The 22,636-nt window shown below is 41.3% G+C and overlaps 1 protein-coding gene across 3 annotated transcripts in view; it reads right to left on the bottom strand.

The window, feature by feature from the left end:
• LOC115213977 (zinc transporter 1) overlaps window positions 1-16,399 on the bottom strand; it is a 51,030-nt gene extending 34,631 nt beyond the window's left edge. The window contains exon 1 of one of the 3 annotated variants that reach the window (XM_036504483.1): window positions 16,236-16,399. The gene's annotated coding sequence lies outside the window, so the exon portion shown is untranslated. Of the gene's footprint in view, window positions 1-15,365; window positions 15,385-15,421; window positions 15,650-16,235 lie in introns of those variants that run through there. The other 2 variants (XM_029782986.2, XM_036504484.1) reach the window with 2 other exon arrangements.
• Between the last annotated feature and the right edge of the window lie 6,237 nt (window positions 16,400-22,636).

Here is a 22,636-nt window from a genome sequence, read left to right as displayed (position 1 = left end):
GCCAACCACTCAGAGTGTAATGGGTGCTTTTACGTGCCACCGGCACAGGTGCCATTTGCATGACGCCGGTACCTTGCTCGGCTTGATGGATCTTCTTCTCAAGTACAACATAATGCCAAAGGTCGTTATCGTTGCCCTCATGAGGCCCAACACTCAAAAGGAACTCAGGCACTTCTTGAGCACAGGGAATCACCATTCCTTTTGGTCGTCTGTCATCTCCTGTGACAAAATGACAGAGGATCAAGACCTTGAGGCCAGACTTCACTATTTCGTCCTATGACTTTCTGGGTTTCCTCCCTTCCACGAGTTCCATCCACTTTTGTAAAGTAGTTGACATTAGGGATTGCATCCAGCCATAGAAACCCTGCCAAAGTAGGCCTCACCGGAGGCCAACACAGGCGAGTTGAATACCGTCAAACTGTCCAACCTCTGTCAGTATTCTGGTATTTGTTTCAGTCATTTGACTGTGGCCATGCTGGAGCACCGCCTTTAGTCAAGCAAATCGACCCCAGGACTTATTCTATGCAAACCTAGTACTTATTCTATTGGTCTCTTTTGTCGAATTGCTAAGTTATGGTGATGTAAACACACCAACATCAGTTGTCAAGCGATGATGGGGGGAGGGGACAAACTCAGACACACAAACATACACACACACACACACACACACATATGACAGGCTTCTTTCAGTTTCCGTCTACCAAATCCACTCACAAGGCTTTGGTTGGCCTGAGGCTATAGCAGAAGACACTTGCTCAAGATGCTACGCAGTGGGACTGAACCCAGAACCATGTGGTTGGTAAGCAAGCTACTTACCACACAGCCACTCCAGCACCTATGTGGAATACAAACATTAGATGATGCTACGTGTGCGCGTGTGTGTATATTTGAGAGTGCAAAGAGGATCTCTAAAGGTAGTAGCTAGTTTCTTTTACAAAGTGACCCAATTAGCAGTTGAGGAATTCTGAAAGCACAGTTACTGGAATAAGAACCTGTCAGAGAAAGTTCTGAGAGTTATTAACCTCTGCTGGCAACAAAGGGTCTCTCAGATTGCATGATGCCCGTGTATGAAGAACAATGCTACATGGTAATGAAACATGGGCCATGAATATAGAGGACATGCAAAAGGCTGGAAAGAAAGGAAGTCAGCATGCTCCACTGGGTGTGCCATGTCTGTGTGCATGAAAAACAAAGAAGTGCAGATGTACTGAAAGAAAAAGCATAAGAGGAATCAGAAAGTTGACCGAGTGCTCTCGTTGGCTTGGTGTAAGGCTAATGAGTGGCATAATTAGACAGATAAGAGATAAATTCATAAAGATTATTCTACAATCAATTCATCCAGAAATTTGTAGCATCTCACCTCCCAACCACACACACACTCTCAGAAACTGAGTCATGGAGAATTCAGCGTTCTGCTTATCATCTTCGATGAATGCCCAGTTTACCATGGTTACCTGGGTTAACACACATTACTTTTCTAAGGAGCACAGGAACGGTTTCCCAGTTACATGGGTCAGACGGAATTTGTAGAAGAAGGGTTTCTACAGCTGGATGATGTCCTTCTCTTCGTCAACCCTCGCCCGTTTCCAAGCAAAGTAGTATGTCCCCATAACCGGACATGTTTTCACAGAAGATTGGGAACAAACGACACCGCTTACATGGTAGTGACATTCGTTTACAACTATCATGCGATGTCAAGGAAAGGAGAGAGTAATACACACACACACTTTAAAAGTAAACAGACTCGCCTGGGCTTGTGCCACGTAAAAAGCACCCAAGTCCATTCTGCTGGGCGTTGGTGTTAGGAAGGGCATCCAGCAGTAAAAATCCTGCCAAAACAGTCACAGAAGTTTGGTGCCAGTTTCTGCCTGGCCGGCTCTTGTGAAACCTATTTCTTTATTACCCACAAGGGGCTAAACACAGAGGAGACAAACAAGGACAGACATAGGTATTAAGTCGATTACATCGACCCCAGTGCGTAACTGGTACTTAATTTATCGACCCCGAAAGGATGAAAGGCAAAGTCGACCTCGGCAGAATTCGAACTCGCAATGTAACGCAGACGAAATACCGCTAAGCATTTCGCCCGGCATGCTAACGTTTCTGCCAGCTTGCCGCCTTATGTGAAACCGTCTCACCCATGCTAGCATGGAAGGCAGAAGTTAAACGATGAAGATGATGACATCATCATTTTTTGGAAACTTTATTTCTAGAAACAAAATAATGTCATTTGATGCACTTAAATACTTGATCTTGTATTTAGTAGAGATGCCTTGTGAATTAACCCATTTGGACATCATACTAATGGGAAATGTCCACACAGATGAAACAGTATAATGAGGGGGTGTCTATTTACTTTCTGAGGTAGGTGTGTGTGTGTGTGTGTCCATGACCCAGCAGGCATCTTGCAGTTTCTGTACACCAAATCCACTCACAATGCTTTGGTTGGTTTGGACCCTCAGTTGAAGGCATTGGCCTAAAATACCTGCCATACAGTGGGACTGAACTTGAAACCAAGTGATAGAGAAGCTAACTTCTTACCTTACAACCATGCAGGTGTCTGTGCATACAAATACATATATCTCAATGACTGTCATTAGATTATTTACATGTGTCCCATATTTTGCTTTGCAGCTGCACTTCACAGAGTCAATAGATGGGATGGTCAATTACTTGTGATTGTGACCAATTATGTAATTAGAAGCTCTTTCTTTTAATTAATAATTTTTATCATGGAAGATAAACGTAATCCATTATTGACCAAAACATCCTGGCAAATATTTGGCTGAGCTTCTATCAAGTAGTAAAACAGAATGACTGCACTTAGCAAAAACTACACACACAGGAATTTATTAAACTGTCCAGCACCCGTTACACAACAAGGTAAAGGTCTTTGTTGAGACATATCAAGGGTAATGCAACAGAAATAAAGTTAAATTAGGAAGCAGGGAAGGAACAAAGCAGTGCATGAATTTCATCCAATTATACATCATTAACACTACAACTTAATAATAATCCTTTCTAATTTAGCAGTGGTTCCCAACCTGGGGTCTGCAGACCCCTGGTGGTCCACAAAAGTAGTACTGGGTCGGTCAGTCCATGTGTGTGTATGTGTGTGTGTATAGACCACTAGCCACTAAAGCCTTTTTTTAAAATTCTCTCTCTGCTTATTTCCTTGTGTTCCTTTCTGTTGGAGAGCGTAGGCTCGAAACATAAAAGACTTTCTCATCTTCCCATGGGTGCCATGTAAAATGCACCCAGGACACTTTGTAATGTGGTTGGTGTTGAGGAGGGCATCCAGCCGAAACAGACAACTGGAGCCCGGTGCAGCTCTCCAGCTCCTGCCAAACCATTCAACCCAAGCCAGCATGGATAAGAAATGATGGTGATGATGGAGAGTAAGTTGATTACATCCACCCCAGTATATGACTGGTACTTATTTCACAAACCCAAATGAACAAAAGGCAAAGTCAACCATTGCAGCATTTGAATTTAAAATGTAGATAGATCCAAGAAATGCTGAGAGCAGTTTGTTTGACGCGCTGACAATCCTGTCAGCCTGCTGTCTTAACGATAATTCTTTTATTTGTTTCAGTCATTTGACTGCAGCCATGCTGGAGCACTGCCTTTAGTCTAACAAACTGACCCCAGGACTTATTCTTTGTAAGCCTAGTACTTATTCAATCGGTCTCTTTTACCGAACCGCTAAGTTACAGGGACGTAAATACACCAGCATCAGGGACAAACAGACATCATCATCATCGTTTAACGTCTGTTTTCCGCACTAGTACGGGTTGGACGGTTCGACCGGGGTCTGGGAAGCCAGGGGCTGCACCAGGCTCCAGTCTGATCTGGCAGAGTTTCTACAGCTGGATGCCCTTTCTAACGCCAACCACTCCGCGAGTGTAGTGGGTGCTTTTTACGTGCCACCTGCACAGGTGCCAGGGGGGTCCGGCATCGGCCATGATCGGTTGGTGCTTTTAACGTGCCAGGCATCTTCCAGTTTCCATCTACCAAATCTATTCACAAGGCTTTGGTCGGCCCAAGGCTACAGTAGAAGACACTTGCCCAAGGTGCCATGCAGTGGGACTGAACCCAGAACCATGTGGTTGGTATGCAAGCTACTTACCACACAGCCACTCCTGTGCCTATAATGGTAATAATTTTTTTTCTACTATAGACACAAGGGCTAAAATTTTGTGGGCAGGGGATCTAATCAATTACACATTGACCCCGGTAATCAACTGATACTTATTTTATTAATGCAAAAGGGTGACAGGAAAAGTCAACCTTGGCAGCATTTGAACCCAGAATGTAAAGACCTGGAAAAAATGCTGCTAAGTCTGATGCACTGACAATTCTATCAGTCTGCAGCCTTTATGCTTTTGATACTAACCCAACTGTAGTACAAATGTCTCGTTTTCATAAGTTTTGAATTAAAATCTTTCACCAAACCTTTGTCACAGTTTATGTTCCTAACACTAGCTTAATGATAACTAAGTTATTTTACTAATTCTTTGTTATATCTAAAATTAATTAACCCTTTCGTTACTGTATTTATTTTGAGATTCTCAGTGTTTCTCTCAATTACTTTAAATATAAAAAAGAATTTAGTAAAACAACTTAGTTATCATTAAGCTAGTGTTAGGAACATAAATTGTGACTAAGGTTTGGTGGAAGATTTTAATTAAAAATTTATGAAAACAAGACATTTGTACTACAGAGCCAGAGGCGGTTTCAGCTGGGTTGGTAACAAAAGGGTTAAAAGAAACACAGAACATCTCAATAGAAATACGGTAATGGAAGGGTTAAAATATATAATAGAGAAACAATTCTTAACCCTTTTGATATCAACCCGGCTGAAACTGCCTCTGGCTCTGTAGTACAAATGTCTCTTTTTCAGAAGTTCTGAATAAAAATCTTCCACCAAACCTTTGTCACAATTTACCTCTCGAACACTAGCTTAATGATAACTAAGTTATTTTACTAAATTCTTTGTTATTTAAGATTTAATATTTAAGATTAATTGAAAGAAACAGGGAGTATCTCAACAAAAATATGGTAACAAAAGGGGTGAATAAAAAAAATATTGGTTTCAAATTTCAGTACAAGGCCAGCAATATTTGGGGAGGTGTAAGTCAATTACATTGACCCCAGTACTTAATTTGTGCTTAATTTACTGACTCTGGAAGGATGAAAGGTAAAGACAACCTCAGCAGAACTTGAACTCAGAACATCAAGCACCAGAAAAATCGCCACTAAACTGTTTGTCCAATGCACCAACAAGTCTATCAGCTTGTCACCTAAATAATATTAATAATAAAACACAAGAGAGAGATTGTTATCTTTTACTGGTTTCAGTCATTGGACTGCAGCCATGCTGGGGCATCACTTTAAATCAAACCCAGTACTTACTCTACTGACCACTTCTATGGCCAAATCACTAAGTTACCAACACTAGTTGTCAAGTGGTGGTGAAGGCTTCATTCAGTTTCCATCCACCAAACCCACTCACAAGTCTTTGGTTAACTTAAAACTGCAGTAGACGACACTTTTCCAAGGTGCCACACAGCGGGACTGAACCCAGAACCATGGGGTTGGGAAAAAAACTTCTTACCCTACAGCTATGCCTGATCTTATTAATTTCTTCCGCATAACTGGCAGAGTGGTTTAGAAGCTGACCAGTGCCATGCGAGTGAAAATGATAGGCGGACACTATGTGGAAGCCCATCATGTACATATGTGTGTGTCCTTGTGTTGTGTTTGCCTCCCACCACTACTTGACAACCAGGGTTGGTTTATTTACATCCCCATAACTAAAGAGACTAATAGAGTTAGTAACAGTCTTAAAAAAAAATACTAGGGTTGATTTGTGCAACTAAGCCCTTCGAGGCAGTGCTCCAGTATGACCAGAGTCCAATGACTGAAACAAGTCCAAGATATGAAGAGGATGTGACAACAGAAGATTGGTCTCATAAATGAGTTCCGACTTCAATGGAGACGAAAAGCTCACAAGGACCTTCATTTCTGTGTACCCTTGTCTACACAAAGGTACACACACACACATTATGGCTGCCCCCTCATTATCGAGTATGGCCATTGCACGAAGCTTAACTGTTATTGATCGAATGTGACTTTTTAGCCCAGCTAAAGATCTACAGTGTCTTGTACAAAAATTGGCAAATAAAACCTTTACCGGTAATAGCCGGTTGTAGTTGTAACTGGGCTTCATGTACATTTGCATGTCGTTTAAGTCCTCCTGCCGAATTACACTCTCTTCCACATGCCTGACAGACATGATTAGTATGGTGTGTTACACCACCACCACCAGTGGCCAGGTTGTCACTCATCTGTCTTGCACACACATACATTATTCTTAAACAAAATATTCTTTTCTACTCTAGGCACAAGGCCTAAAATTTCTGGAGAGGGACATAGTCGATTAGATCGATCCCAGCATGCAACTGGTACTTATAAACCCTGAAAGGATGGAAAACAAAGTCGACAGAGGTGGAATTTGAACTCAGAACACAAAGACAAATGAAATACTGCTAAGCATTTTGCCCGGTGTGCTAACAATTCTACCAGCTTGCTGCCTTTAAATATTCTTTTCTATTCTAGGCACAAGGCCCAATATTTGCAGGGAGGGGCATAGTTGATTAGATTGATCCCAGTACACAACTAGTATTTAATTTATCAACCCTGAAAGGATGAAAGGCAAAGTCAACCTCAGTGGATTTTGAACACTAAGCATTTCGCCCGGCATGCTAACTTTTCTGCCAGCTTACCACCATCTTAAAAAAAAATATTATTGATAGTGACTTCAAAGTTTTGGCCAGTTGGGCCATCATTGAACTCTCTTTTCTCTCTCTTACTTGTTTCAGTCATTTGACTGCGGCCATGCTGGAGCACCGCCTTTAATCGAGCAACTCAACCCCGGGACTTATTCTTTGTAAGCCCAGTACTTATTCTATCGGTCTCTTTTTGCCGAACCGCTAAGTGACGGGGACATAAACACACCAGCATCGGTTGTCAAGCAATGCTAGGGGGACAAACACAGACACACAAACACACACACATACATATATATATATATACATATATACGACAGGCTTCTTTCAGTTTCCATCAACCAAATCCACTCACAAGGCTTCGGTCGGCCCGAGGCTATAGTAGAAGACACTTGCCCAAGGTGCCATGCAGTGGGACTGAACCCGAACCATGTGGTTGGTAAACAAACTACTTACCACACAGCCACTCCTGCGCCTGTGTGCAATGCATTGAAGTTAATCTTAGCTTTATAAAGTCTGTTGAGTTAAAATATCTCCCTTGGGTATTTAGTTGTAAGTGCAAAGATAATTAGGTTTTAGGGTGTGTTGTTTTGGAGAGGTGTTTTGGAGAAATTTTTAGTGATTCAGTTTGGATTATATTATTGTTTAGAATTAATACAAGTGTGTAGAAATTTGTAAGCAAGTATGTGCATTTATGGGTGTCCCTTGTTAGGTAGGCACAGGACATGTCAGTAGTTTTAAATATTTTTTGCTTATTGAATTCAATCCTTTGTTTGATAAGGTAAGGGTTAAAAGTACAAAAGTCCAGTATTTAAAACCTTAGTAAGTGGGTGTGACTTCTCAGGCTCCCTGAATGTTTACACTACCACTGCCTTCATACCATCCTGAACACCTACTGGAGTGACTACATCCACTAACAATGAGGTCCTCAAGCGAGCAAAGGTCACCGGCCTGGAAGCCATCTTACTTGAGACATAACTACACTGAGCAGGACACATTGACAGGATGAAAGACCACTGGGGAGGACCAAAGAAACATTATAAGGACAGCCTGAAGCAGTCCCTTAGCACTTGTGACATTGATTATCGTGAGTGGCCCACTCCAACAGCTGACCATGCTGCTTGGCACCTTACCATCAATGATGCTGTTTCCTCCTCTGAGGTCTATTGCAGTGCCTCTCTTGAAGACAAACGTCAGAGGTGAAAAATAATACATCTGCATCATTGTTGATGATGCAGCTGGACAATCATATGTCTGTCATCACTGCAGCCAGATATGTCGATCCCACATTGGACTTATCAGCCATGAATGAGCAAGGAGATGATGTGGACAGCAGCTTTCCTAATTTTCATAAGCGAAGCCAAGCTAAGAGAAGAATTGGGTATACTCTTTTACTTGTTTCAGTCATTTGACTGCGGCCATGCTGGAGCACCGCCTTTAGTCGAGCAAATCGACCCCGGGATTTATTCTTTGTAAGCCCAGTACTTATTCTATCGGTCTCTTTTGCCGAACCGCTAAGTGACGGGGGACGTGAACACACCAGCATTGGTTGTCAAGCAATGCTAGGGGTACAAACACATACACACACACACACACACACACACACATATATATATATATATATATATATATATATATATATATACAACAGGCTTCTTTCAGTTTCCGTCTACCAAATCCACTCACAAGGCATTGGTGGGCCCAGGGCTATAGCAGAAGACACTTGCCCAAGATGCCACGCAGTGGGACTGAACCCGGAACCATGTGGTTGATTAGCAAGCTACTTACCACACAACCACTCCTGCGCCTATATGACAACACTTTTGTAATGGAATTTTTTAGGGGTTGATTAAAAAGTGTATGTGGTGTGTGTTGGCCGGTCAGTTTATTTACTTGTTGTTGTTGTTTAGGTTATTTCCTGTTTTTATTTGGAAGGTGGAGGTAATTAGTTAGACATGTCATGATAGTGTTAGTATAGAAAATGTTTCTGTCTATGAAATCCACTCACAAGACTTTGGTTGACCCAGGGCTTTAGAAGACACTTGCCCGAGGTGCTACACTATGGGACTGAACTAGGAACTAACTGGTGGGGAAGTAAGCTGCTTAACCATACAGCCAAATTTGTGACTGCAATATTTCAGATGCAATACCAGCCAGAAAGAAAGGAGCCATTCAAAACTTAAATACGGTAATATTAGTACACTACACGGCTGTAAGGCATACACTAAAATCAAAGTGAAATATATTCTCATCAGATGCTGTTGTGTAAAACAGCATCTGATGGCGTAGTTGATACTGTGATAAGACCACAATGTTCCTCTGAAGAAAACATTAGTCCATTGCAGGGTTCAAGGCCAACTCCAGTACTCAACAGGTACTCTACTGACCCTGAAGGGATGGAAGACAAAGCTGACCTCGGTGAGATTTGAACTCAGAATGCAAAGAACAGGAAGAAACACTGCTTAGCAATTTCTCAGATGCACTAAGGATTCTGCCAGCTCAGCAGATGTTCACATTTCATTAGTGAGGATTAAATATCTGGACTTGACAACGAAAGAGTAATCTACACAGATGATCTGCAGCCATGCCTTTATAGGTCAATTGTTATAGAGATGATATAAGCCCAGAAACAGGGCTCAGTCTGAGGATTACATACAGAGCTTCTAAAGGATATTAACCTGCACCAGAAACCCAGCAAAATAGTCATCATCATATAACATCCACTTTTTTGAGCGTTGAGCTCAAATAAAGGCGGCAAGCTGGCAGAAACGTTAGCGTGCTGGGTGAAATCCTTATCAGTATTTCGTCTGTCGTTAAGTTCTGAGTTCAAATTCTGCCGAGGTCGACTTTGCCTTTCATCCTTTCGGGGTCGATAAATTAAGTACCAGTTGCGCACTGGGGGTCGATGTAATCGACTTAATCCCTTTGTCTGTCCCTGTTTGTCCCCTCTATGTTTAGCCCCTTGTGGGCAGTAAAGAAATATATAACATCCACGTTTTCGTGCTCGCATTTTTTGTCTTTTACTTGCATCGGTCATTATACTGTGGCGATGCCCTGAGGAATTTTAACCAAATAAATCGACTGCAGTATTTTATTATTTTGAAAGCCTGGTACTTATTCTATCAGTTTCCTTTGCTAAAACACTAAGTAAACACACCAACACCGGTTGTCAAGCAGTGGTGGGGAACAAACACAGACATAAAGATACATACATATATACATATATATTGGTCGGCTTGAGGCTATAGTAAAAGGTGCTCACCCCAGGTGCCATGCAGTAGGACTGAACTCGGAACCATGTGGTTGGGAAACAAACTCATTACCACATAACCACTCCTGTGCCTTTGGGTCAGACAGAATCTGTCGAGGCAGATTTTCTACAGCTTGTTGCCATTCCTGTTGGAAACCTTCATCTGTCACATTTCCCAATGGTCAGACACGTTTCTTACAAAAGACTGAACAACAAAGAATTTTGCTCATATGACCAATGATGTACATTTACAATCATAAAGTGATGCGAAGACAAGAATATACACAAACATACCATCACCATCATCATTGTTTAACATCCACCTTCCATGCTGGTATGGGTTGGATGGTTTGACAGACCCCAGCCAGGCAGAAGGCTGTACCAGACTTCTGTGTCAGTTTTGGCATGGATTTTATGGCTAGATGCCCTTCCTAACACCACCCACCCCACAGAGTGGACTGAGTGCTTTTCATGTGGCACAAGCACAGGCAAGGTTTTTACAGCTGGATGCCCTTCCAAACGCCAACCACTTTACAGTATGGACTGAATGCATTTTACATGGCACCAGCACAGGCAGGGTCACTAAGTAACATTTATGACTGGTTTCTTTCAGTTTCCATGAACAAAATCCACTCACAAGGCTTTGCCTGGCTCAGAGATATAGTAGGAGATATTTGCCAAATGTGTCACATAATGATATTGAACTCAAGACCACTTGGTTGAGAAACAAGCTTCTTTACCACACAACCCTACCCACACCTATCGCCATACCCATGCCTATGTTTTACACAGTCTAACGACAATAGTTTCTTATATAATAGGCGCAGGAGTGGCTGTATGGTATGTAGCTTGCTAACCAACCACATGGTTCCGGGTTCAGTCCCACTGCGCGGCACTTTGGGCAAGTATCTTCTACTATAGCGTCGGGCCGACCAAAGCCTTGTGAGTGGATTTGGTAGACGGAAACTGAAAGAAGCCCGTCATATATATGTATATATATATATATGTATGTGTGTCTGTGTTTGTCCCTCTAGCATTGCTTGACAACCGATGCTGGTGTGTTTACGTCCCTGTCACTTAGCGGTTCGGCAAAAAAGAGACCGATAGAATAAGTACTGGGCTTACAAAGAATAAGTCCCAGGGTCGATTTGCTCGACTAAAGGCGGTGCTCCAGCATGGCCGCAGTCAAATGACTGAAACAAGTAAAAGAGTAAAAGAGAGTATCTACACAATCAGGACTGACCTGGAACTAAAGATAGCTTATTTATTCATTGCAGACAATTTAACACTGTTAACTGTGAGATCCTATTTCTTCTTTCTTTTCGGTCAGTTTCAAAAACAAAATTCAAAAGTCTGTTACTGGTTGCATTAAATTTCAAGAGAACCAAGTCAAAATCATCCTTGAATGAGCTAGAAGAGGAGATCATCTTTGAATGAGCCAGAAGAGGAGATCATCCTTGAATGAGCCAGAAGAGGAGATCATCCTTGAATGAGCCAGAAGAGATCATCCTTGAATGAGCCAGAAGAGGAGATCATCCTTGAATGAGCCAGAAGAGGAGATCATCCTTGAATGAGCCAGAAGAGGAGATCATCCTTGAATGAGCCAGAAGAGGAGACCATAATTAACGCAGTCAGGGCCTGGGATTACAGACTTCCTCTTTTGCGACCTGTCTATCATTAATTACCAAACAGGAGGGTCCCAGCTCTCCACCCTATTGTAACAGTGTTGTCTGTGGTTGAACAGACCAATGTGTGAACGGTAGTCTCTGCCACATCATCCGCACTTGTGGGCTGTACCAGTATTGTCTGACTTTTAGTGTCCTTCTTTCTCTCTCTCTCCAGGATAGGGTATTCAACAGGATCCAAACCATGGCAATATCACATGGATGACAGGTTGTTACCCATGCAGCATGTCCCCCATCTCCACATCACTGAGGGATCCAAAGAAACAACATTGGCGCTTGTATTGTAGCAAGAGTTGCCAGAAACTGTCTCAGGAGTTCTGACTTGATTCTTCACCAGAGTTTATCCCCAAAACCTTTTCCATGGCTAGGTATGGTCACAATGCTGCAAAGGTTTGGAATCAAGGCTTTCCTTCTCCACAAATGGGTTGCCCCCAAATCTAAGTTAACAAGCTCCATCCGGCCAACTCATTTGCTAATTAACCCATACCTGGGACCTTGATGGATGCTAGACCAGGGAACAATATTGGCTAAAAGATGGGTCCACACCCCTCCATTATTGGATGCAGTTTAAAGTCATATCTAGGACTAGCACTATGACTCGGCAACACCGGGTCATAGTGCTAGTGCATGCATGCGCACATACATGCGAGTACTGTCCAAATCTCCGACCAATCACATACAGCTAGCTGGCATTCAATTGGCGTATCAAGTTTCGGGCATTTTGATTGGGTTTTGGATAGAAAATTCACAAAAAAGTCACTTCTATTGATTTTTTAATGGCTTTGTGAGGTGACTGGGGAAATGTAAAGATGTGCACGATCACCCTTGGACAGTTTTGAATGACCATAAAAAGTGCGAGCCCTCTAACTGAAAAATTGTGGATTTGTATAAAGGACACACACACACAGACAGACATTTTGCCGTTTATATATATATAGATTTTAATATCTCCAGAACTAACACTGTTGACTTCCACTTCATATTCTAAATAAATTGCTGTCATACCGTTGCTTTGCGATTGGTGTGCATGTACTGGAATAGACGTTTATCAGGTTGAGCAACATACCATCTGTTTCCATCACACCTATCTATTATCTATCGTTCCTATTTCTACAAACATTGTTTTAGAACATACCCCACCACTACCACCGCCACAAGTAATAATTACTAACTCTCAGAATTAAACTCAAAATTCAAAATGTACAATTTCAGTCAGTTGCAGAGAGCCGTACTTATTTGTAATCGATTTATTGAGTTTTGTCGAAGTTAAATTTGGAGAAGCTGCGGGGAAAGTCCTGTAATGTCATAACTCCCAAAACTTGATAGCTAGCTTCTTTCTCTACACGTCATTAAATCATCGAAATTATGCTAGTAGAAGAATCACCAAGACAGAAGATTGATTAAAAATCAGTCCAAGATATTAATGTTGATTCTATCAACATTAATATCTTTCTCTCTCTCACTTTTGGAGATTCCGACAGTCACCACTCGTTCACACAATCATCCTATATTGTTTCCTTTTCCTAAAAAAAATAGTCTCTATGAACATGCTGTATATCGACTCATGCAAAAGCATTACCATCCACCCCCACTTTTTCCTTATGCACCCCCTCATTACTCATACTATATCTCAGTCCAACTCTTCGGACTTGGCACCGCCGTCTCCTCTTCCCGGAACCGCACTCTCTTCTGCATGCTCTTCACTACCAAATACCTATTTCTTTACTATCCACAAGGGGCCAAACGGATTAAGTCGATTATATCGACCCCAGTACGTAACTGGTACTTATTTAATCGACCCCGAAAGGATGAAAGGCAAAGTCAACCTCGGCGGAATTTGAACTCGCAACGTAGCGGCAAACGAAATACCGCGAAGCATTTCGCGTGCTAACATTTCTTCCAACTCACCACCTTGACTTCACTGCCAAATACCGATTTACAGAAGTTTTAGCATCAACTCTGCGAACTTAGTTTGAGAGCCTAAAAGAGCCACGGATGATGGTCCTTGTACCTGAGCCTCTCAGCAACACAAAACAAAAGCTAGAATTAAGATATAAATTTGTCGATCGAAAACAAACAGAAAATATCGGAAAGTTGATATTGCGGAAAAGAGGACATTTAAAGCTTTATGCCTACGAATATACACACACCATTCACGAATATACATACCCCCCACACACACACACACAAAAATATACACACATAAATGGGTAACGTGCATTTTCTTGCCTGTTTTATGTTTATGAATGTTTTTAGCAAGCACGTGCATATAGACGAAAGAAGAAGAAAAAAAAAGACACCCCCTTCCCCATTATCGTATAATAGATACATAAACGAAGACAAGAGTAGAATAATTACGTTATCCCCCCACTCCACTCCCACAACCATTTAATAACACCTCGTGATAAGACATGTCATGGAGTAGGATATAAGTTGAAAGATAAACGCACACATAATAGCGTGATCACGTATACATTACACATACATACATATATATATATTAACTTTCACACATACATTTACAAAGCTATACACTACTTACATTCACACATCTCTAAGAGACAAACACACGCACCTATATAGGAGAAAGAGGGGGATTGTAACGTGTCTTACAAAGAGAAGCCAAATAATTTGACAAGCAATTTACTCACACAACCCAATAAATATGTAAAGAGAACGAGTATTATCGTGTACATTACGGGTTTAGAGAAATAAAAAAGCGAGAGAAAATAAATGATAAATGTGATGGGTCATGAGAGAGAGAATAAAGAGAGCTTGAACGTAGAGAATAAAGAGGAGGGGAGAGAGAGAGGCGCAGGATATATTTTATTATATGTAAAGTCAAACTGGTTTATGATTAAATCGTTTATTCAGTTATTATTGGTATTAGCTCTGGCCACATCGTCTTGGGTTTTCAAGTCAGTTGCGGCTTTGGAAAATATTACGGAGAGAAAAGTGTGTGAGAGGCTTACTTGTAAATAGAGTCCGGTTTTGATTTTTTTTTAAACATTTATCGAACTAAGATGCTAGCCACGGCTAACGGGGAAAGGCCATGACGAAGGAGAGGAGAAATATTTATTGTTTATCTCTTACATAAACGAGAATTACGATGAAAGATTGTTAGGAGGGGGAAAATGGAGGCTGTGACACTCATTCGTTTCTCAGTAATAGAAACACGCACCAAGACGGTTAATTGGCAAGTACTCTTAATCATTTCCGATTTATCACTCTAGAGAGTAGAGACCTTCTAAATCGATGCAGCATTAGTATTTTTCCCCCCTTTTTTAACGTTCCCAACCTATAATAATATTAATAATAATAATAATTTAAACAGTAAAATAAACATAGATAAAAAATATTTCAGTGTTGTAAAAGGAATGATTTATAAAGGGAAAGTGCACCGGTTGGTGGTTGAAGAGAAGCATAACGGATATTACGTGACGACGCAAATTACACAAGAGATGAGGTTATTACCAAAAGGAAAAACATATGTAGAAAGGACACTTCCCTATTTCTTCTTTTCTACACAAACAACATTGAATATATATACATCTTTAACGGAGTACATTTAAAAGGCGAACAGTGGATGTAGTTAGTGAAGGGTGAAAAGAGAATAGGAGACTAGAAAATACTTATCACCGTCAGAGGAGAGCGTAATAGTTGGTTGTGAGAGGATGGCGGTAACGTTTACTTACGTTGCGAGCAGGAAAAACGTTGGATTATCACAGATAATTATAGAAGTTTTTTTGAATTCAGTTGGGAGATAACGCTCGAGATAAACAGCGGAGCAAGATAAACCCTTAACTACGTCCAGCGAGAGTGGGTTCGGCTGAAAACTAAGTGCCGTGTGTAGGACATTTTTTGCACACGATTTCTTCGGCCTGGTGCTTTCTTCGTCGATTGAGAGCAGTGTGCAAAGGTCGGCATTCGGTCGTCACCGGCGGCCGTTCTTCACTCTCTCACTCTCTCTGACTCTCGGGCCACTCCATTCCAACGCTTCCACAAATGCCATCCCGGCCGAACATCTATTAAATATTTACGATCTTTTTCGGTTTGAACGGCAGTTTTTTTTTTTAAATAATTTCCACCTAACTAAACACTTTTAAAACTTCGTATACTGGTAGAATCTGTTTATAAAAGCATCTTTTTCTTTTGGTTTTATTGAGAAAATTCTATACTTTGTAAGATATTTGTTGTTTTTTTTCTTCAATTTCTGCAATTTCAACCAATCAATGGCGTCTATTGAGGTAAAAAAAAAAAAACATTCTGCGCCGTATGAATATGTCCCTCGTTTAAGAAACAAATTGGGTCTATTTACATTTCTGAAGAAAAAAAAAGATACCCTTCCCTCCACCCCTAACACTAACCCTAACCCTAAAACAGATTGAAATGCAATAGATCAATACTAGGGTCATAATTATAGGTGACAATTTCATATGACACCACTAGAAAAAACTGCCGTTCAAACCGAAAAGATCCGAAAAGGCAAGTTAAGAGGTAATCCCAGACCTATCCGAATCTGCAGCTTCGAGTACTGCTTGGAACTACTACAGTTGCACTGATAAACTTTGGAACAGGCATGAATTTCACAACATCTCATGTTTATTTCTCTATAAATCCGAGACCTTTTGTATGGTGAAAACAAGATTCTATACTTCTCATGTCGGTTTAGTATTCTACAACTGGATCGCTTTTTTTTTTTTTCTTTTTTAGAGGATTAACGGAAGCAGGGTGTAAACGTTCATTAAGTTTAGTACTGAAGTTCGATCTTCGAGTTAGGTAATATGGCACATTTAGCAACACAACTTTTGCAAATATTCGGTAGGCACTGAAAATAATTTTTTTCTACTCTAGGCACAAGGCTCAGAATTTTTGGGGAAACCAGGCAGTCGATTAGATCGACCCCTGTACACCACTGGTACTTAATTTATCGACCCCGGAAGGATGAAATGCAAAGTCGACCTCGGCGGAATTTGAACTCAGAATGTAAAGACAAACGAAATACCTATTTCTTTACTGCCCACAAGGGGCTACACACAGAGGGGACAGACAAACGGATTAAGTCGATTATATCGACCCGAGTGCATAACTGGTAACTATTTTTGATCGACCCCGAAAGGATGAAAGGCAAAGTCGACCTCGGTGGAATTTGAACTCAGAATGTAAAGACAGACGAAATACTTATTTCTTTACTACCCACAAGGGGCTAAACACAGGGAGGACAAACAAGGAAAGACAAATGGATTAAGTCGAATATATCGACCCCAGTGCATAACTGGTACTTATTTAATTGACCCCGAAAGGATGAAAGGCAAAGTTGAACTCAGAACATAGTGGCAAACGAAATACCACTCAGCATTTCGCCCGTTGTGCTAACGATTCTGCTAGCTTGCTTCCTTATGCACTGAAAATAATACAAGACACATCTGTTTGAACGAAGACCTGCATGTAATAACAGCCAAATCCTCATCATCATCACACAGTGTAGTTTCTGATATACGAAACGAAAGGATGGACATGGGTGGAACGCTTTTGATAAATTTGCTCGATCAGAGATGACTTGGCATTAAGTAGGTAAAAAGGGAAGGAAAAGAAAAAGGCTCAGTGAAGTGCCAAACCATGGTATCAGGTGGCATGAAGACGCACTCTTTTTTCCAAAAAAGTGTCTCGAGAAATCATCCCATTGTTCCATATGCGAAGTTGGGGTCTCCTATAAAGTTCAATGCCCTAAAAACTCTTCCCTTGCATATGCACAGCTGGAATTGGGGTGGGTCTAATATACCCCATGCGTCTTTTACTGCTACTACGACATCATCATTTGACGTAAAATTTTCCATGCTGGCATGGGTTGGACGATTTGACAGGAGCTGGCAGCCAGAGGGCTATACCAGGCTTCAGTCTATTTCAGAATGGTTTCTACGGCTGGATGCTCTTCCTAACGCCAACCATTTTGCAGAGTGTACTGGGTGATTTTTACAAGGTGCCAGCACAGGTGCTTTTTATACAGAATCGGCATGGACGTTTTATAAATGTTTCTGGCATAGGTGCTTTATTATGTAGCACTGGCACCAGGTAAAAATATGGTAACTCTACAAGTTGTTTACAGTGGTAGGATGGCAATATATAAATATGAGAATAAAATTATTACTTGGTTACATTCCAACCGGATGGTTTACTAAAACAAAGGAAGAAAGGTTATTCTCCATAGCATCAACTCTAAATGACATGAATAGATTATAAGAACTGATATAAAGGTGGTGATCTGGCAGAATCGTTAGCACACCGGGCGAAATGCTTTGTGGTATTTCGTCTGTCGTTACGTTCTAAGTTCAAATTCCGCCGAGGTTGACTTTGCCTTTCATCCTTTCGAGGTCGATTAAATAAATACCAGTTATGCACTGGGTCGATGTAATCGACTTAATCCGTTTGTCTGTCCTTGTTTGTCCCCTCTATGTTTAGCCCCTTGTGGGCAATAAAGAAATATATAAGAACTGATACATTGAAATCTTCAACAAGTTCCATCCAGCCCACACAAACATGGAAAAGTGGACATTAAAATAATGATGAAGGTGACAAACCTTTAAGGTATGAGAATTTGATGAGCTGACAGAACACAAAACCAACACTGAAATAAGGACTAAGAATGGCAAAAAAACTAAGAAAATTTTACTGGACATGATCAAAGAAAGACAATTAGGATATTTTGGATATGAGAGAAAAGAAGAGATTGTTAATAGAAGAGAAAATGAATGTGATAAAAAGGGAGTGAGGGAAACCAAGAATTATGTCGATAGAAGGTAATATGAGGAATTGGACAGCCTTAGAATATAGAGAATGGGCAGCACATGAAAGACCAAAATGGCTCTTCATGGTTTTGAATCTACAGAGAGAAGATCCTAGTTCATAATGAGGAGATAACAGCTTGCTCTAACAGATTATTTATTTATTTTTTATTTTATTTTACTTGTTTCAGTTATTTGATTGCGGCCATGCTGGAGCAGTGCTTTTAGTCGAGCAAATCGATCCCAGAGCTTATTCTTTTGTAAGCCTAGTATTTATTTTATCAGTCTCTTTTGCCGAACCGCTAAGTTATGGGGGACATAAACACACCAGCATTGGTTGTCAAGCGATGTTGGAGGGACAAACACACACACACACATATACAATGGGATTCTTCCAGTTTCTGTCTACCAAATCCACTCACAAGGCTTTGGTCAGCCCGAGGCTATAGCAGAAGACACTTGCCCAAAATGCCACGTAGTGGGACTGAACCCAGGACCATGTGGTTGGTAAGCAAGCTACTTACCACACAGCCACTCCTGCGCCTGTGTTAACATTTAAGAGAGCACCAATATATTCTTGCAATGTATTGTAGTGGGGGTGGATGCATGGAGAGCACAGTCACTAGAATATGAATAGCCTGGGCAAAGTTTAGAAAGCTCCTACCTCTGCTGATAACAAAGGGCTTCTTGCTCAGAGTGAAAGGTAGACTATATGATGTCTCTGTGTGAACAGCCATGCTACACAACAGTGAAACATGGGCCGTGACTGTTGAGGACATGCATAGGCTTGAAAGAAAGGAAGTTAGTATGATCCGCTGGATGTGTAATGTCAGTGTGCATACATGACAGTGTAAGTGCCTTGAGAAAAAAACTGGACATAGGAAGCATCAGATGTGGTGTGCAAGAGAAACGACTGTGCTGGTATGGTCATGCTGCATATGGATGAGGACAGCTGTGTGAAGAAATGTCACACCCTAACAGTGAAAGAAACCTGTGGAAAAGGTAGACCCAGGAAGACATGGGATGAGATGGTGAAGCATGACCTTCAAACATTGAGCCTCACAGGGGCAATGACAAGAGACTGAGACTTTTGGAGATATGCTGTGATTGAGAAGACTCAGCAAGTAAAGTGAGATCACAGCTGTGGCCTATACCAGTGTCACATGACCAGCCCATTTAAAAGTACCCTTGAATTTCTGGGCAACACGCTGTGCTTGAGAAGACCTGTTGAGTCAAGTGAAATCGAAGTTGTGGCAAATGCTAGTGCTGCTTGACTGGCACCTGTGCTAGTAGCATGTAATAAGCACCATTCAAGTGTGGGTTGAAGAAAGTGCCGCCTGACTGGCTCTCGTGCCAGTGGAACGTAAAAAGCACCATCTGAACGTGGTTGATGCCAGTACCCTTGACTGGCTCCTGTGCTGGCAGCATGTAAAAAGCACCATCCAAACATGGTCAATGCCAGTGCTCCCTGACTGGCTCCCGTGCCAGTGGCACATAAAAACCGCCCACTACACTCTCAGAGTGGTTGCCGTTAGGAAGGGCATCCACCTTGATAGAGCCGATTGGAGCCTGGTGCAACTGCTGGCTCTCCAGACCTCAGTCAAATTGTCCAACCCATGCCAGCATGGAAAGCGGACGTTAAATGATGATTATTTATATATGTATGTATGTATCATCATCATTATCATCACTGTTTAATGTCCGCTTTCCATGCTGGCAGATATATATATATAAGTACACGCATGGTTGTGGTAAGAAGCTTATTTCCAAATCACATGGTTCTGGGTTCAGTCCCGCTGCATGGCACCTTAGGCATGTATCTTCTACTATAGACACATGCTGACCAAAGCCTTGTGAGTGGATTTGGTAGATGAAAACTGAAAGACGCCTATCATATATATATGCATATATTTATGTGTACCTTTGTGTTTGTCTCCCACAACTGCTTGACAACCGGTGTTGGTGTGTTTACAACCATGTGCATTAGTGGTTCGGCAAAAGAGACAAAGAGAACAAGTGCCAAGCATTAAAAAAAAATATCTACTGGGGTTAATTCAATCAGCAAAAAATTCTTCAAGGCAGTGCCCCAGCTTGGCCACAGTCCAATAACTGAAACAAGTGAAAGCGAGATCATTGCCAGTGCCGCCTGACTGACCCCGTGCCGGTGGGACATAAAAGCACCCACTACACTCTTGGAGTGGTTGGTGTTGGGAAGGGCATCGAGCTGTAGAAACTCTGCCAGATCAAGACTGGAGCCTGGTGCAGCCATCTGGTTCGCCAGCCCTCAGTCAAATCGTCCAACCCATGCTAGCATGGAAGGCAGACGTTAAACGATGAGGATGATGATGATGATAAAAGATATAAAAGATGATGAATTCTTGTCCGAGCATGTGGCTAACTGCACCATCATCATCATCATCATCACTACCATTTCATGTCCTTCTTCAATGCTGGCAAAGATTGGACGGATTGGAAGGAGCTGGCAATGTGCCACTGAGAATGCCCAGAGAGACCAAAATGCAACAGGCACCCTTGCTAGCTGCTGCTGCTGCTGGGATGACTTTTCCTGTCTCTGATAGAGATGTTATCTCAGGAAAAATACTGTAGTAACTGGCCTATCAATGTTGTATCTACATTAAGTATAATACATCGATGGCTATTTCAATGCACCTGTAATTCAAGTGTAACTCTAGCCCCATATGAAAGGAAATAACACAGATCACTTTGAGTAATTCGTTATCATTAGTCGGTAAACGAAACATGAGAATGATTGTGATTTTAAGGGAAAACACGTAGTTAGCATTGCATCGTTATCAAGATTCTGTTACATAGAAATGGAGCAGATATCAACCACTGGGATTTTCAAAAGGAAACAGCTAAACACTGCAATTAGAGGATCTGGGTTAAACTTGCACTTTTTCAAGAGAACAAAAAACAAAACCCATATTTCACAATTTTAGGAGTTGCAATGAATATGAACAGGACAGATGCTGGGATACACAATTTTTTTTTTACATTTGAGGGTGAGTCAAAAGGTAATGCCATTTTGTTTAGGACAGGTATAATTACCAACACAGGAACATGTATCATGCATCAAAATGAAGGTGGTCCTCTGTGGATCACATCCCTACTTCTCAACATTTCTCTCAATAGCAATGTTCCACCTTCGAATTAGAGTGTGCATCCCTGCCTCATAAAATTCTGTTGACTGTTCTTTGAGCCACTTCTTCACTACCTCCACAATCACCAGACTTAGCGCCTTCAGACTATCATCTCTTCGGCCCCATGAAAGAAGGTTTAAGAAGCAAACATTATTCCAGTGACGAGGTAGTGAAGAAGTGGCTCAAAGAACAGTCAACAGAATTTTATGGGAAATTTTATGCTCTCATTTGAAGGTGGAACATTGCCATTGAGAGAAACGGTGACTATGTTGAGAAGGAGGGATGTGATCTGCAGAGGACCAGCTTCATTTTGATGTATGATACATGTTCCTGTGTTGGTAATTATACCTATCCTAAACAAAATGGTATTATTTTTTGACTCACCCTCGTTTATCTACCTACTCTCCCATATATAGACTTATACACATTCTTGATTGGCCTAGAATGATAATAAAAGGTGCTTGCCTAAGGTGGCACGCAATGAAATTGAACTCAAAAGCATGAAATTGAAAAGTGTGATTTCTTAACCATCATGGTCACACCAGCACCATCTATATATATATACATATATATATATCCATCCGGTCATCTTCTCCAACCCACTATTTCTTGGAGGGTCATAGGGGTAGATTCCTCAGACACCCCTTTAGAATTCTATCACAAGCAACTGCCATTACACTCCCCAGATGGATTCCCAAGCACAACCAAATGAGACTATGGATATTATGCAAGCACCTTATTCTTTGTCCACCCTTTGAACTCCTGCCATTTGGCTCAGCTTGAAGAATCTGTCTTGTGGTTCTTTTTCACAACATTCTAATCACATGTTTGTAATACCAGAGCTGTGACTTCCCAATGCAGAGAAGTAATGGCTTGACCTACATAGGAATGTACACACATATTCTTTTGTTCTTTTACTTGTTTCAGTCAGATGACTACAGCCATGCTGGAGCATCATCTTTAGTTG

The sequence above is a fragment of the Octopus sinensis genome, linkage group LG7 (genome assembly GCF_006345805.1).
Source record: "Octopus sinensis linkage group LG7, ASM634580v1, whole genome shotgun sequence".
Taxonomy (NCBI): domain Eukaryota; kingdom Metazoa; phylum Mollusca; class Cephalopoda; order Octopoda; family Octopodidae; genus Octopus; species Octopus sinensis.
This window is presented reverse-complemented; position numbering and strand designations above follow the sequence as displayed.